Genomic DNA, 17,765 nt, shown 5'->3' on the forward strand with positions numbered 1-17,765 from the left:
CTAATTCTGTTCATAAGATCTTCCATATTGTTCTCACTTCCATCCCAAAGCTGTCACCTGCTCCTCTGTGCTTCCTCTGTACTTAATATACTTTTCTGTTGCAGTTCTTATCACTTAGAGCTGTAATTATTTGTTGGTACCTTACACTAGATCATTTGCTCTTCAGGAGCGGGAATATTACTGTATTCATTTTTAGATCCATGGCACATAGAATATGCTCAACATCAACATTGATTGAATCAGACATAGAAAATGAATAAAAATCTTGGATCATCTCTGGGATGATAGTGTCCAAAGCTCTGCTTACCCATTCCTCAGTGAAACTGATAAAAAAAAATTTTTTTAAAGACATAAGAAAAACTTTTGGACTTCCGGGCAAGATGGTGGAGTAGAAGGACGCTTGTAAGTCACCCTCTCCCACAAATACACCAAGACCCACATCTACAGACCCACTCAGCCAACCAGAGCACCTTCGGAACTCCAACAGATCATCGCCCTCTTCAAAAGATAAAGACGCCAAAAATCTGAGAACTTGCTCCACGGAGACAAACAAGCAGCTGGGTCTTGGCTCGGAGCAGGGACGAGGCTGCCCCTTGGTCTTCCCCGAGCCCACCCGCGGAGCGCGACCAGGGCGGAACGCCGGCCAGGGCAGAGCGCCGGCACAGAGCGGGCAGCCGCACAGAGCAGCGGAGCTACCAGCGGCGCAGGCAGGGGGAGAGCGGCCCCCGCCTGTCGGGCAGGAACACAACCCCTGACCGAGGTGCTGGGAAGGGGCACGACCCGCCCTCCTGCCTGGCCAGTCTGCAACATCTGACTGCGGCATCCGGAGGGGCAGTGACCTGCCCGCCCGCAGCAGAGGAGAGCTGCGTCTGACCCCGTGTTAGGAGGAGGCACGATCTGCTTGCCGACAGGTGCTGGGAGCAGCACAGAAGAGGGCGCCAATGGAGGGCCTATGAAAACAAGCTGAGCTTCCAAAACAGGACGAAGACAGAAGGACATCACATTAAAAGCACACAGACTCCAGGAGAACACCGACAACCCCCCTTTTTTTTTGTTTTTGTTTTTGTTTTTGTTTTTGTTTTGCTTTGTTTTGTTTTGTTTTTTTGTTTTCTGTTTTTGTTTTTGTTTTGTTTTGTTTTAATCTGTTTTTACCTGTTCTATTTTCAATTACTCTTTTAATTTTTACTTCTTAATTCATTTCTATTTCTCTTGGGTTTTGATGTCCTGTTATTGATTAGACACAGGCTTCAAACACATATATTCATCTCCCCACCCCCTTTTTTTGTTGTTGTTGTTTTTTTTAAGGGTTTTAAAAGGACGTCTCCACCCGATTAATACTCTGCTTCAACCCGCTCTTCTATTATTCATTATACATTGTTTTCAAACCCTCTTTCTCCCTTCTTTTAAAAATCTTTCTCTCTCTCTCTTATTCTTTTCTCTTTTTTTCTTTTTTCTTTTTTCTTTTTTTTTCCTAAGTTCTATTCCTAAATAGGCATTAGATAGATAAAATCCTTAAGATCCAAAATAGACAACTGATACTCCATAAACCACAGTGCCAGAAAGGTATGAGCAAGATGAAGAAGCAGAGAAACCTTTCCCAATTAAAAGAACAAGAGGAATCCCCTGAAAGAAAGCTCAATGAAATAGACATCGATAGCCTACTAGATCAAGATTTCAAAAAAGGAGTGATCAAATTGCTGAAGGAATTAAAAGAGATAATGCTTAGAGAAATAAAATATGTCAAAAATGAAATTGAAGCTATAAAGAAGAGCCAAGCAAAATGGGAAAACTCAATGACAGAGATGAGGAATGATCTAACAGCTGTGCAAAACCGACTAGTTAATGCAGAGGAACGAATTAGTGATCTAGAAGACAGGGCAACAGAAAGCACCCATTCAGAAGAACTACAAGATAAGCAAATAAAAAATAATGATAATAGCATAAGGGACCTATGGGATAATATAAAGCGTCCCAATCTTCGCATAATAGGGGTCCCAGAAGGGGAAGAAGGATCAAAGGGAATTGAAAAGGTTTTTGAAGAAATCATGACTGAAAACTTCCCAAACTTAAAGAAGGAATCAGATATACAAGTACAGGAAGCTCAGAGGGTCCCAAACAGGAAGAACCCAAATAGACCCACACCAAGACATATCATAATCAAGATGGCCAGAGTCAAGGATAAAGAAATGATTCTAAAGGCAGCAAGAGAAAAGCAAAGAGTGAACTACAAGGGAACCCCCATAAGGCTCTCAGCTGATTTCTCTACACAAACACTACAGGCCAGAAGGGAGTGGCAAGATATATTCAAAGCCCTGAATGAAAAAAAGATGCAGCCTAGGATACTTTATCCAGCAAGGCTATCCTTTAGGATAGAAGGAGAAATAAAGAGTTTCACAGACAAAAAAAAGCTGCAGGAGTTTAGCAACACTAAACCCATGCTAAATGAAATATTGAAAGGGCTATTCTAAATAGAAAAGCAGCAGGATGCTACAGAAATGAGAAACGTACAACTGGAAAGGTGATAACTCATGAATTACAAATAAAGAAAACATGAAATTATAAAAGAAGACATACAAATCACTGAGAGTGGGAGAGGGAGGCAGGGAAATATAGAATTTTTTTCTTTCTTTTTTAAATTTTTTTAACAGTAGGATGGGTTTGAGATCATGTTATTATCAGTTTATTAAAAACGGGTATAGGTTAATAGATTTACAAAAAAGGGTAACCACAAGTCAAAAATTTACAAGGGAGTCACAAAAATTAAATAAAATCCATGATAATACAAAGGAAAATTACCAAACCACAAAAGGAAGAAGAAAGGAACAAAGAGGATATACCAATTCAACTGCAAAGATAAGTTCAAAATGGCAATGAACACACATCTATCATTAATTACTGTAAATGTTAATGGACTAAATGCTCCAGTCAAAAGACATAGAGTGGCAGAGTGGATAATAAAGCAAGAACCTTCAATATGCTGCATACAAGAGACCCACTTTAGGGAGAAGGACACATATAGATTGAGAGTGAAAGGATGGAAAAGGATATTCCATGCAAATGGAAAAGCCAAAAAAGCAGGTGTTGCAGTACTGATTTCAGACAAAATAGACTTTAAAACAAAGGCCATAAAGAAAGATAAAGAAGGACACTTTATAATGATTAAAGGAGTGATACAAGATGAAGATATTACACTCGTTAATATATAAGCACCCAATATAGGAGCACCTAAGTACATACAAGAATTACTAACAGAGATAAAGGGGGATATTGATGGGAATACAATCATAGTTGGAGATTTTAACACTGCATTAACATCACTAGACAGATCTTCCAGACAGAAAATAAACAAGGCAACAGAGAAATTAAATACTACAATAGAAAAACTAGATTTGGTGGATATTTTCAGAGCTTTACACCCCCAAAAAATAGAATATACATTCTTTTCAAGTGCACATGGAACATTTTCCAGGATCGATCATGTACTTGGACACAAAAGAAACCTCAACAAATTTAAGAAGATAGAAATTATCTCAAGCATCTTTACTGACCACAATGCCATGAAACTGGAAATCAACAACAGAGAAACAAAGGAGAAAAAAAGAAAAGCATGGAGATTAAACAATATGTTATTGAAAAAACAAGGGATCAATGAGGAAATCAAAGCTGAAATTAATCCCACTCCTGGGCTTGTACCCAGAAGGAAATCTACTTCAGGCTGACACCTGCACCCCAATGTTCATAGCAGCACTATTTACAATAGCCAAAACATGGAAACAGCCTAAATGTCCATCAACAGGTGACTGGATAAAGAAGATGTGGTATATTTATACAATGGAATACTACTCAGCCATAAAAACCGACAACATAATGCCATTTGCAGCAACATGGATGCTCCTAGAGAATGTCATTCTAAGTGAAGTAAGCCAGAAAGAGAAAGAAAAATACCATATGAGATCGCTCATATGTGGAATCTAAAAAACAAAAACAAACAAACAAACAAAAACAAAGCATAAATACAGGACAGAAATAGACTCATGGACAGAGAATACAGACTTGTGGTTACCGGGGGGGGGCGGGGTAGAGGGTGGGAAGGGATAGACTGGGATTTCAAAATTGTAGAACAGATTAAACAAGATTACACTGTATAGCACAGGGAAATATTCACAAAATGTTATGATAAATCACAGAGAAAAAAATGTGACAATGAGTGTGTATATGTCCATGTATGACTGAAAAATTGTACTGAACACTGGAATTTGACACAACACTGTAAAATGATTATGAATCAATAAAAATGTAAAAAAAAAAAAAGAAAAAAAAAGAAAAACTTTTGTCTAAAGCTTCTGGAAATGGTCGTAAGGACAAATAAGCAAATGAGGAAATATCCATTCAAGAAAATCTATCAATGTTCAGTAAGAAGGGTGATACTTTGAACCAAGAATTCTCCTTCTTCTCCTCCCTCTCAGCTCAGCAAGTTGAAGATTCCACTCCAGACTGCTGCACCCAAGAATGTAGGACCAATTCTCGCCCCAGCTCCTAGTTAGAGGGCTCTTTTCCCGGGAGGAGCAGGATTGCAGTGCTTCCTATTCTGTCACCAGCCACCTGTTGCTGAGGCCAACCGCCAGGTGATTGCTAATGAGAGGTGAGACTCCCATCTTCCACCCAGCCCCACTTATGGAATAGAGGCTCTGCTTTGAATGCAGAGCACTGAAGATGCTGGGATTCTGATTGTACTTGCCCCAGCTCATAAGGTAGTGTTCCATGCATGGAGAGGTGAGCTGAGAGAACCTCGGCTGCTGCCTACCTTCCACCCCCATACTGACTGTTCAGCTTCTAGAACTGGGTGGTCAGGCAGGGAGAAGCTCATCATTGTTACCACCTGCAGTTCCAGAGCCAGGGCTAAGAGACCTGGCCTGGGGGAAGTATCAGGCCATTAAAAAGAATAGCTCTCAAGCCCTTCCCAAAGAAACTGACTTCATTTGCAACAGAATGGGGTTCAAGCCTAAAAGCACTCTATATTCAATACCTTGTAATGGCCCGTAATGAAAAAGAATATGAAAAGGAATATATGTGTGTATAAATGAATCATTATACTGTACACCAGAAATTAACACAACATTGTAAATTGACTATACTTCAATTAAAAAAAAAAAGTAGAGACCTTGTTGAAAGGCAATTGGGAGGTAATTCTCGGGTTTAATGAAGATATAGCCTAGACTGTTGGCTGACAAGTTTGCAGGCGAGAACTAGAGAATCAGAGCTAGGAGAAGCCTTCTGGGGTTAGATCATATATCAAACACTGACCACAGAATCTTTTTCTTCAAAGGAGAAGGCTGGACTCGTTTGTAGAACAATAGAGCAATCAGCTGGCAATTAATGGAATTTAATAGCTGGGTGTGGTCAGTGAAAGAGCGTAAGAGAGCCTTACAAATACTGCCATCCCAGGGTGACCCAAAACTGCCTTCCTGAAAAGCAACAACAGAAGTTTAACATGTGTGAGTGTTTGTGTGTTGGTGTGTGGGGTTGGGGGGGATGGTTGTGCATGAGGAATAGACTATATTAAAATAATTCAGCCAGTTATTATACAAATTTTTAAAAATGACAATAACAAATCCTGAAATGGGGCTAACCAGTACCCAGAATTTCTACACTATATAATCTAAAATTTTCAATTTAAAAAAAACACAAGATATGCAGAGAAACCAGAAAAAGCGAACAAGCAAGCAACAAAAGCTGTCTGTGCGACTGAACAGATACAAGATAGCATACGTATTTCCAGTCCCCAGTTTTTCATTTGGTTCTTTTACACTATCATTTTACCTCCTTATTGATGTTCTCTCTACTTGATTGAACATTGTCATCACGCCTTCCTTTGCTTCTTTAATCATGCTTTCCGTTAGCTCTGTGGACATATTTGTAAGGCTGCTTTGAAGTCTTTCATGTGAAATCTGTTATCTTTGATGCTCTAGCTGTTCTTCTCAAAATATAAAGCCAAGAAGACAAAGTACCCTAACTGGAAGATGACCAGAAGAACTCATAAACATGCTAGAATTCTGTTACTTTATACCTATGAACTTACTCTATAATCCAGTTGTATTCCTCTACAGAGCTGAAGACTACATTTCTATTACAATTCTCAAAGCCAAATTCACTCAAAAATATTTTCATATGCTGTCACATTGTTGAAGGTTTTCTGCCAACCTCTTTTCTTGGCCACCTCATAGGCTGCAAAATTCTGAATCCTCTCACTACATGAATTAAATACGAGATTTCAGAATATGTTTTTAAAAGTGCCAACATAGCTTGATTTTTTTTCCCAATACACTGGATGTTTTCCCTCTAGGAAACCCAAGTCCAGTTACTCCAAATGAAATACAAATGGAGATTTCTAAAAATTATATTTAAAGATGACATTTATTTTATTTATAAATATTAGGCAATAATAGTAAAGCTAGAATTAAGTATCTTTATCATGTAACTTCCAAGTTGATGATGATACTTTTATCTTAAGAGAAATATATCATTTATATACTTTCGTTTGTGTGTGTGTATCTCAAAATACTCCTCCATCTATTTAAAAATACTTATTTGATTTCTCATCTTTAAGAGTAAAATTATCTTCACATATACATGGGAGTATCGAATGATAAAAGAACACTGTGTGCTGATACTTGATTTGCATAGATCACCAAGATGCTCTATTGTATTATTTCCTAGTATATAATTGGAATATTTGTTATGAAATAAACATCATTATTATCACATTAGTGCCTTTGAGCCTTATAAATAAACACATTTTTGCTAGGAAGCATCAGTGTACATCCTTAAAATACAGTAGGACAGAAAACAAAAATTAAGATTTGTACGTTAACAGAGACTTTTTACAGAACCTGCCAGAATTCTTTGGCGTGTTTTAATCATAATTGCTTTCTCATAGGCAATTTTTTGTATGTCAGGTTAATTAAATATTAAAATATTCAATATTAAGAAAGCAAAAACCCAATAATAGTTGGACAAAGGATTTAAACAATAAAAGTCAACATTTTTAGGTGAATATTCAATGACTTTTGACAAATGTCCAAAATCATATAACCACTACTACAAACAAGGTATAGAATACTTTATTCTCTCCAGAAGATTTACCAATGACCCTTTGCACTTAATCCCTTCTTCCCACTCCCAGACCCTGACAACCTCTAATCCAATTTCTGTTTCTGGAGTTTTTCTTTTTCAAAAATGTTATAAGAATGGAATGATACAAAGTTAGCAGACATTTGATCCTGTCCCAAGTGGCCAGGGCCAAACATCCTGTAAGGGACTAGCCAAGTGCTAATAAGACTTTGGAGCAACTGGAACTTTCATGCGTTGCTGGAGGGACTGCATAAGCAGTATAGCTACTTTGGAAAAAAGTTTTGCAGCTTCTTATAAAATTAAACATACGGTCCTCCAGTCAGTTTTTCTACAACTAGGTTAAGCAAATGGCTCCACCTAGTGTATATATGGAAATAAATGCTAAACTTAACATTTAATTTAGAAAAATTGCAGCATATCACCTTTTATCCTATTTTTTATTTAGACATTCCTATTTTATTTTGAATCATTTCTGTGTGATAGTTTATGAGCTCAAGGTAAGAAAATTCCAAAGATAATCAAGAGCATAAAATAAAATCTTTCCACATACAATTTTCTTTTTAAAAATTACATAAATATATTTTTTATTGTGGTAAAATAAACAACATAACATTTTCCATTTTAGCCATTTTAAAGTGTACAGTTCAGTGGCATAAAGTACATTCACACTGTTGTGCACCCGTCATCACTGTCCATCTCTAGAACTTCTCATCATCAATTGAAACCTGTACCCATTGAACTTTAACTCCTCACTCACTCCTTTCCCAGCCCCTGGTTACCTCTATTCAATTTTATGTCTCTATGAATATGAAGAATATTATAATTTTCAGCCTTATTAAGATACATTTCTCATAATATTGTATAAGTTTAAATTGTGCATTTTGACTTGATAGATGTATATTGCAAAATGATTACCTCCATAGCATTAACACCACCTCCAGAATGTCACATAATTACCATTTCTTTTTTTGAGCCACATTCTATCTTCTTAACAGAAGAAAGAGTAGAAGGGAAAGGTGCTACACAACTTGGGGTAAATTCTAGACACTGAATAACACAAACCTTGTTTTCTCAAAGGGAAAATGATAAGTTGGAATAGAGCGTGAGGAAACAAGAAACTTCTACACTTCTAAATTAAAAAAAAGTTTCATTTTATGTTAGTAGTAATGTTAGTACATAAGGTGAATAAAAGGGGAGATGGTTATATAGTTATCTGATTTTTAGTACATCTTCCATTCATGTATTCATTTATCCTTCGAATTTTCATTCAGCCTTTAACATGTGCCAGACACAATACAAGGCGCAGCAAATGCAAAGATGAATATATGGCATAGTCCCTATCTTCTAGGAGGAATTCACATGCATTCTGGGACTGACAGTAACAGTACATAAAAATAAAAAAGACACAAACTGAACAAATGCATGAAAGATAAAATCACATTCTACAGATGGAAGTGTAATTGTAAATAGACTGATTCTCAAAAATTAATTTCCTTTAAAAACTTTTATTTATTTACATGAAATTTGTGTTTGATTTAAAATACATAATTACAGGAAAGCCTACACTAATTTAGAAGAAGGGTCAAGTTTTCTTTGCACTATTACAAGAAAAATTCTTACAGTACCTTGAGAACTGATTTTCTCAATTAATATAGCAGAATCACTTTTAATACAAACATTTACTGTAGCATGCAAGGCACTAAGGACTTTTAGGATAAGAAGCTAAATATAATTTGAGAGTAAAAAGACTGCATGTTTTAGAAAAAAATTTTAAAAAAAGGCTTTATGTTACTCTAAACTAGTAATGTTAAGAACTAGAGGTATAGTTTATTTCAGTGTACTTCTTTGACTCATTTAACAAAAACTTCTTCCAACCGATGAACAGAGAATATTTTCTTAAACAGCTAGGTATACTCAGTTACACCCATAAGACAGAAACTTTTGGGTAGTAGAAAACATCAGGAGTTTGTTGATTTGGAACCATGCCATCATTTGTCTTCTTTGTGCTATGAAAAGTACATTTTAGAGGGTATCCATCTTTGAAAAATTAATGCATTTATTATTCTAATTCTATACCAGAAAAAATTTAAAAACATATTTAATGGGCTTTATAAATTGGAATACTTTCCAAGAGGAACAAGACACAAAATTTCTCCATATAAATACTGGACTTGAAAGAGAAAATCATGAATGTAAGTCTTCAGAACACCATTCTTGAGTCTAGGCATGTTCTTACCAGTGGCCAGCTGTCCTACAGTTTTTCTAAGACTTGCAGCAACCAGGAACTGTTTTTATTCTCAGTTTAGAATGGTCACCCCAAATGGTTGGAAAGCTTCATGTTTCTCATGTCTCCTAGCAGCGTGGGTCCCTGAAGAGCAGTGCTGGCCAGGATCATGATGTCATTCCCACCGTGCCATGAGTGTACAAGGGCTAAATTGTTTTCCATCTTGTTTTTAAGTATATTGCTTAAAACTATTGAATATATTGCCTAGGTTTACACAAATGTACCAAGTATCTAGAGCATATTAGAATTTTAACTTGTTTATTAATTTACAGAAATTTTTTCTATAGCATATCAATTTCTATAATAAACCACTCAGTGCCATATTGTTTCATCTCTTAAAATAGCTAAATAAAAAGATGTAATTCTAGGCTTTTTAGGGAACGATTTCCATAACCTACTAGTAGAAGAAACTTCCTATGTACATCAAGCGTGGTTAGCTGTAAATTACAGGAATTTTAACCATAAACCTTTACCCTATTGTACGTAACAATTTGTGTCGATTTTGTGGTAAAAGTTCTGTGTAGAAACAATAAGTGGTTTCTCATAGGCTACAAACCTACGCTTCCTGTGGGGCTACACTGGTGATCCTTGTCCATGGGAACTGCCCGTTAGAACTACATCCTGTTCCAGCTCTTTAATGGAAAGGAGTTTGTAATCTAATGAACTTTTATTTTACAACTTTCTTCCCTCAAAGGAAGTCAGTGTACATTTCATTACAACACGCTTACAATATTCTGGTGATGTAAGAGGCAAAACTTGCTTTTCACAGCTCTAAAATGATGAAACGGGTATGTGTTGAAATTAAGCGGTTTAACAGAAGTCACTCAGAAGTGCAGATCTGACTCTCTAACCTCCATTTCCTTTCTGTTCTCTCAAGCCATGTTCTTCACACACTACAGATCCATAGCAACCTCTGTTTTGCTTCCATAGCCCCAGAGTTTCTGATTATTTAAATTCCACAAGTCAATGTGCAATAAAGATGATGCTGTTGAAGAGACTTGAGTTTTCTGCACCTGCTTTATAGTGCAGTGTTTTGGAGGTAATCAGCATTTTCCTAAAGCTTTATGTTTAAATTTATCTTGCTAAATATGACTTTTCCTTTTATTTGTGTCTGCTTGGTCATCAAAATCATCATCTGCTTTTTCCTGCCAGTGATAGAGGAAGGGCATTATCCTAAATGGGTTGAGTAGGGTAATTTTTATCTAAAGAAAAGTTCTTAATTGCACAGATTTGTGCAATGGTGACAGGAACAGATAAAGGCGTTCACAAACAGTTGGTAAATTCTTTGTGGCTGAAGCGAGTAACCCAAACTCTAATTGGTAGCAGAGAGACTGGAAGTTCTCTGTATTTGATAGAAAGAAAATACCTCAGCTGGCATGATCCGGTTATGGCTCTCCAGAAGAGGGCACCAACTTTCAAGGATGGAAACAACAGAAAAGAATCTATATTAAGACAAGGACAAGGTCAATTCTCTCGTCTTTCATAACTGAGGATTTTTTTCAAGGAAGGAAAGATTAGAAATTAATACCAAACTATAAAGCATACAGCTATAATTTACTTGGAATTTAAGAAAGCATTATGTTTTGAAATTTAATATGTTACATTTTCTTGCTTTAAAAATATCAATACTTTGTTGTTATTTCCAAAAGTTACACGTGAAGGTACTAAAAAAAACCGCTGATTTAGATCATCTAAACCAGGTAGACCAGGCAATTTAAGTCTACAGTCAGTTTCCCAAGCACCAGCTTGCAGTAAGCTCATCTTGAGAGGAACTTTTCATGAGCAATTCTTGTTAGACTTAACACATAGGCAGTTACTTTATAGGGGCTCTTGGACTAGTTCCTGAAAGAGTCCTTTAACAATTTTCTCTCATTTTTAAAGATTTGATTTTAATGACCTGGCTGATTACTATTTTGAAACGATTTAAATATAAATGTGTCACTGTTATTAATTTTGGTCTTTTATATTTCAGAACTTAAAATTTCTTGACTTTTTTTCTGAGCTCTTTTTTGAAGTGGATCTTGGTACTGACCAGGTACCATTTGATGAAACATGAGGTCTTTATGCCAACAGTCAACAAACATTTATGGGGCACCAACTCATTTAAGCCATTGTCCTAAAAGCATGGGCAAAGTGCCAAGATTATTAAGCAATTTGAATAAACTTCAGATACATGTAGTTCTGATTTGATTATTTTTATTTGTCAATCAGTACAAACAACCAATTAGTTCTACCTTACAATCAGGAAATCTCTCTCTTTCTTTTAAAAATGAATTAACTATTTGATATACAAAATTGACTTTCTTTTTTCAGGAAAGTAGTTGGATTGGGTCTTGTGTTTAAGCACAACCTCAGTTGTCAAAACTCTAATTCTCATTAACTGAACTGAATCAGATATATACAGGCACAGACAGTTTTATCTTTTGCTCTATGTTTTCTCTTTCTATCAGCTGTTGCTTTTCTTCCCTACATGGCCTATGACTTAGCAACTATTACCTAAGTTTTGCAACAGTTTAGCAACCATTATCTAAGTTTACAGACCATACACCAGTGCGAAAGACTCAGGTTCTAGGTGGTAAGTGCCATACTAAAAATACAGTGACAAATAGAAGATACAAAGTTATATGATAATTTCAGAAACACCTGGGTGAAACTCTCTCCAAGGTACATTTTAATTTAAAGGATATTAAACAGATACATTTTTGTGGTTTTATTTTTTGCTTTCTTGTGTGATATTCTGGGCAATCTTTTCTCTTTTTTTCCCTAGTTCATCAACCATTTTACCTATTTTAGCTTTATCTTTTGTTTTTATCCCAATTGATCAGGCCAAATTGAACATGTCATTAAATTCATAAGGCTTAGTCTGTGTAACTCACTGTAATTTCCTACAGATCTCCTTAGCTTCTGTGCACTAGACTTTTGCTTTGCAAAAACAAAACAAACAGTAAAATATAAACAAAAATAACCTTATTAAAATATAATCCCTTGAGGCACAATTTATAGTATAGTGAAAATTATGAAATGCAAAAGGACTTGGTAAAAAAAAATCTCACAGAATGCTCTTCTTAGTCCTAGTAAGAAATAGTAACTATTCCATAAAATTACTTTGCTTCCATCAGCATCCCTGTGGCAGGTTAAAGAGGAGATATGCTAATCTTTAAGTTCCACAGTTTACCCAAATAATGTGTTACAAGGCACAGTATTATTTAATTTAGGGCGTAATATGTAGACCATCTAAAATATTACATAGTGACCACTCGTAAACAGTCTTAATGAGCTTGTTTTGAAAATAGGAGTTGGGCAGCCCCTGTTGGCCTATTGTTGTCCTTTCCCAGGAGACATAGGCTGGCAGACTCAGGGCAGTTAATCAGGAGATTTGCTCAGCCCTTTGTCCTTCCTTCTGGGAGATAATTCACACCCCATCTCTCCACAGCACTTACCAATGCAGTAAGGCATACCAACTACAAGCAGGTTGGGAGGCTTACGTGTGTCACTATGGCAGGGAACATTTGTTCCTGCTGGAGAGCCCTGGAGGGGCAGCAGACTAGGAACCCTCTTTTGATCCTTTCTAAGGTTGGACTTTAGGGAGTTTAAATTCTTTCCTGCCAATGACTAAGAGTCACTGGTTCCCTCCTCCCTTTTCTCCTTAGTGTAATGTAGTTCTGTCTAACCTGGTTTAAGGATTACATGGAGATGAAAAGACTCAGATAAAGGACTGGAAATTATACTTGAAAGGATCCAAGTGGAGAGAGAAAGTTTTCAAGAATCAGTATTTGTCCCACATCACCAAGGTCTGGGTAGAGAAACATGGATAAAACTTAAAGTTGAAGAAACTGTAGCAGAGGATTCAGTACAGCATAAACAAACAGTAAGATGGCAACTGGTTACTTTAAACAACAAAAAATTGGGCACACTAGGGACAAAATTAAGAACAATAGCAAACTAGTTAAACATTAGGAATAATATATTTTTTATTTATAACTGAGAATACTAAGGATATAAAATGTTTTCTAAAACTTTTCTAAGTCTGGTACCCCACAATGTTAGTAGCATGTGAATTCTAAAAATATTCCAGAGAGTTCTGAAAAGGGAACTTATTAATAAAGCTCAAGTACAATTAATGACTTTGCTGGAGAATTTGGTATCTATAACACATTTAAGGATACAAAATTGTAGTAGTCAGGAATCACTAAATTGTAAGGGATAAGCACAAATCAAACTAACTAAAGAAAACAAAAACAAAAGAATTCATTGGCACAAATTACTGAAATTGAAGAGCTATGCTTCAGTTATAAGAGATTTAAATGATCTTAGAATTCTTTCTGTCTCCATTCCTGCTTCTATTGTGTGTTGGTTTCATTCTAGAGATAGGCTCTTTCCTTATGCCTGGGAAGAAGATTGCTACTAGCTTACATTTACATGCAGCCAGGTAGAACTTCAGTGGAAAAAGTCTTATTATCTCTCCATCAGTTTCAGTGAAGATTCGTATTGCTTGAGTCATGTGACCAGCCTTGGGTCAGCCAAGGTCATATGGCCACATTGAAGTAGGGAGGGGTTCTCTGAGGATTAGTCCAAACCAGAACACATGGGGGAAAACCTGGTGCTGTTCCCACAGAAGGGAGAAAGAATACTAGGCAGGCGAACCAACAAGTTTCCTAATGTAGTGATATTTTTAATTGGGTGTGGTGGAAAATAACATTTATAAGCATTGATTTTTAAAAACTCAAGTTGAGGCCGCTTTACTAACAAAACACTATAAAAATATGTGTTATGATTTAAATTGAAAGAGGATATAGCTTACTTATTAATGTTCTTCATATTCATGATTCTTTAAAAATTTTAGGCAGTTAAAAATAAACTAGCTAAATGTAATTAATTGCATTTGCAAATCCTATAGCAAATGGCACTGAAGGAAAAGTATGATAATTTCAATTAACTGACTTCAGTGACAGAAATAAACAAATGAAGTTGTCATAGGAGGTTAATGATTCTGATTCTAGTTACAGTATACTCATGTTGGCATGATACTGATGATAGTTGTCAGGGTGCACAAAATGAAAGTAATTCCTCAGAGCAGCAGTTCTTTAAAATTCACATGTGGCTAATGTAAAATAAGTCAAGAATTATTAAATAAAATTATTCTTATTAAAAATGGATTTTAAAGCTTGTGGTTCTATCTGTAAATAGAAAGACTTGACATATCTTCCAGGTATAGATGTTATAACCATTAATTATATAATACTCAAGAAAAAAATTGATTAAACTTTTTAGAGGAGATTTTATACCTGGGTCATATAGAATATATGATTAGAGTTCACGTTCTTGACGTCCTCAGTAGCTATGACCAATACTTAACTTTTGAAAAAGTAATTTGTAGCAGCGCTATCTAGAAGTCAATAACCGCAATAAATTTAGGCTATCTTTGTGACAAAGATATCTTTGTCACATCTTTGCTGATGTTAATTTAAAAGATGTTTATGTTGGTGAACTGGAGGGAAATAAATACTCAGGTTCTCTAGAGATTTTAAAATAAAAGTCCAAAAGTAACTTACTGTGAAAATCTGGAAATAACATTCTCCCTCCTCTGGATAACAGACTCTAATGTGAAAACTGATTTGTGAGTTAAGAGAGGAAGAGGGATAGAAAGGAAAGCTCACTTCCTTTTTACTCTTCTTAGTGCTTAGTACTCTTAGGAAAGTGAAAACTGACAACTGCATAACCTCATGTTTTAAGCTTCTCATATGTAGGTAAAACAAAAACTAGAATTTCTCAAGCTTAAATAAAATATTCACAGTTTTACAATAGTGGTTCTATTAAAGTATATAAAGTATATTTCCTAGGGAAGAAACTCTTCAGAATACATAAATATGCTTTTGTAGTCACATGAATCTTTTAAGACAGTTTTATTTTGCTGATACTTCTAGATCTAACTTAATATTGTAAATATACGCCTTAAATATTCATGATTAATATATTGAACTAAAAGTTATTTTCCTGCAAGTAATTTCTTGAAATCGTGCCAAAATTTTTTTATTGAAGTATAGTCAGTTTACGATGTTGTGTGTATGGCATAATAGTTCAACCATACATATATACATGCATACATGTATTTGTTTTCATATTCTTTTTCATTATAGGTTACTATAAGATATTGAATATAGTTCCCTGTGTTATACAGTATAAACTTGTTTATCTATTTTATATATAGTAGTTAGTATCTGCAAATCTCAAACTCCCAATTTATTGTTTTGTTCCTTTGTAGCTATAAAAAAGGAAAATTTAAATGAAAATGCTTCATTATATACACTTTTCAATAATAAAATTGATAATGTAGCTGAATTCGAAAAAAGTATTTTAAGATTCTATAAAACGTGTATGATTAGATTGTCTGTCAACTCTAAGAAGTATTTGTAATCAGAAATTTAAATCAAGTTATCAGATTACATGAATTGTTTATTTTATTCACTCGGCAAATATTTGTTGGGCACCTATTGTGTGATAGGTGCCATCTAAGCACTGGGATTGCATTCACCAGAATCTGTTCTTTTGGATTTTAGTTTTCAAGATGGCAGATAAATCAATAAATAAGATACTTTCAAATGATGATAGTGTTACAGACAGTAAAAATAAGTAATGGATAGTGTGTACTTAATGTTTGAACCTTGTGTCCTAGGTTTAGGAAATGGGGTTACTCTTTGATGGAATGGTTACAAAAGGTCTTTCTGCAGCATTACCAACCTTAGGAAACACTTAATTTATGTCTTTTACTAATATTTTGGAAAGTATAATATCTAACATCCAAAAAAAGAGATCAGAAATGTACTTAAAGATCTACTATTGCAAAATCAGCAGGCCTCTGTGCTTATAAGGCTGAGTTCTGTTTATAGTGAAAAATGACCCTGCTGACAGCTAGTTTGTGAGGGTGCAACTGGGAACTGAAACAGAAACCATAACTTTTCAAAGGATACTGGACCATGCCTTGCAAAACAGGTGGGTTGCACTGAACCAAACCATGACATCCATCACAGACTTAGACTAGCAGTTTTTTCAACCCACACATTTCAAGCACGATCACAGACAAACTGACTGAATATTAACTCCTCAGGAATTCTCTAAAGAGGAGATCACTGACTGCTCCAGCAATTCCATACTCTACAACCTGTAGCCAGTCCTGCCTGGACCATCCTACTTCTGACTCCAGGCTCCCAAATTCTATGAGTGTTTCCTAACTCCCTCTTTTTGAATGCCTGTTTGTCCACTGCGTGCATATAGAGAGGCAATACAAAGCTACGTGAAATGTATAGTTCCTGCAACAGGATTTAGGAGATGGGTTCTCCACCCTGACTGCATGTTAGAAATATCTGGGAAGTTTTTAAAATTCCTGATACTTGGATCACACCCGACACCAATTAAATCAGAATCTCTGAGGATGCAACTCAGGCATCAGTATTTTTCAAAGCTCTCTAGATGATTATAGTGTGTGGTCATAACCTAGAACCACTACTTCAGAAATAAACTGAGTTACCTACATCAGTGTGTCACTTAGGAAAACAATATAGTATTCCAGACTGGGTAAAACAAACAAACAAAAAACCCGAAAGAAACACTTAAAATAGTACCTCTTAGATTTATTTGTTAAAGAGGCTATTTCTGTGGGGTGGTGCTAAATGTTACACTAACACATTTGAAACCATCCTAGTACTCAATATTATATTTAATGCCCCACCAGTTCTACATTTGCTCTTGTTTTTCTGCCAGAAATACTTAGTGTTGAGCTTAAAATTTTGTGATATTTCTAATACATGAAACATCTATCTTGATTAAGCATATTGAATAATCAGTGTTTATTAAAGAACAGAATTTCTGATTAATTTGACAAGATTTTCAGCTTATATTATTAGAATGCCCTTCTTATTATCACTGCGTTATTTTTCATTAGAACTTGTGTTGTCTTTAACCAATTGATAATTTAGTGATATTTATCAGTATCCATTTGGTTAAGCTTGGGCTTTTGTGTTATATTTGTTTGAATTATGGCTAGCTATGTGTTCTTAGTAAATTAAGTACTTCTCTTGCCAATGTAAAAAATTAATACAGAAACCTCAATTAAATAGAATCAGGAGACGAGAAGAGGGATCTCATGCCCTGTGATGATAGCAGAACCCAGCAGCAAGAAGCCAGATTCCTCTTCTCTCCTGGCAAGGACTCAGCTGATGGAAAGCCATGGATTTTTTGTTTACTATGGCCTTCCCAACTCTCTTTTCCTCTCTGTGAAAGGCTTTTCCTTCCTTTGTGTACACAGGGATTTGCATGTAGCTCGCCACAGTTGATTTTATTATCTGCTGATAAT

The 17,765-nt window shown here is 35.6% G+C and overlaps 2 long non-coding RNA genes across 2 annotated transcripts in view; one reads left to right on the plus strand and one right to left on the minus strand.

The window, feature by feature from the left end:
• Window positions 1-17,765, plus strand: part of LOC140695608 (uncharacterized) — a 159,811-nt gene that overhangs the window by 126,626 nt on the left and 15,420 nt on the right. Inside the window, exon 6 of the long non-coding RNA XR_012071283.1 lies at window positions 4,467-4,642. This is a non-coding gene — a long non-coding RNA (uncharacterized lncRNA). The remainder of the gene's footprint in view (window positions 1-4,466; window positions 4,643-17,765) is intronic.
• LOC140695610 (uncharacterized) overlaps window positions 1-17,765 on the minus strand; it is an 82,680-nt gene that overhangs the window by 26,502 nt on the left and 38,413 nt on the right. The window lies entirely within an intron of this gene.

This window comes from Vicugna pacos, chromosome 3 (genome assembly GCF_048564905.1).
Source record: "Vicugna pacos chromosome 3, VicPac4, whole genome shotgun sequence".
NCBI lineage: Eukaryota > Metazoa > Chordata > Mammalia > Artiodactyla > Camelidae > Vicugna > Vicugna pacos.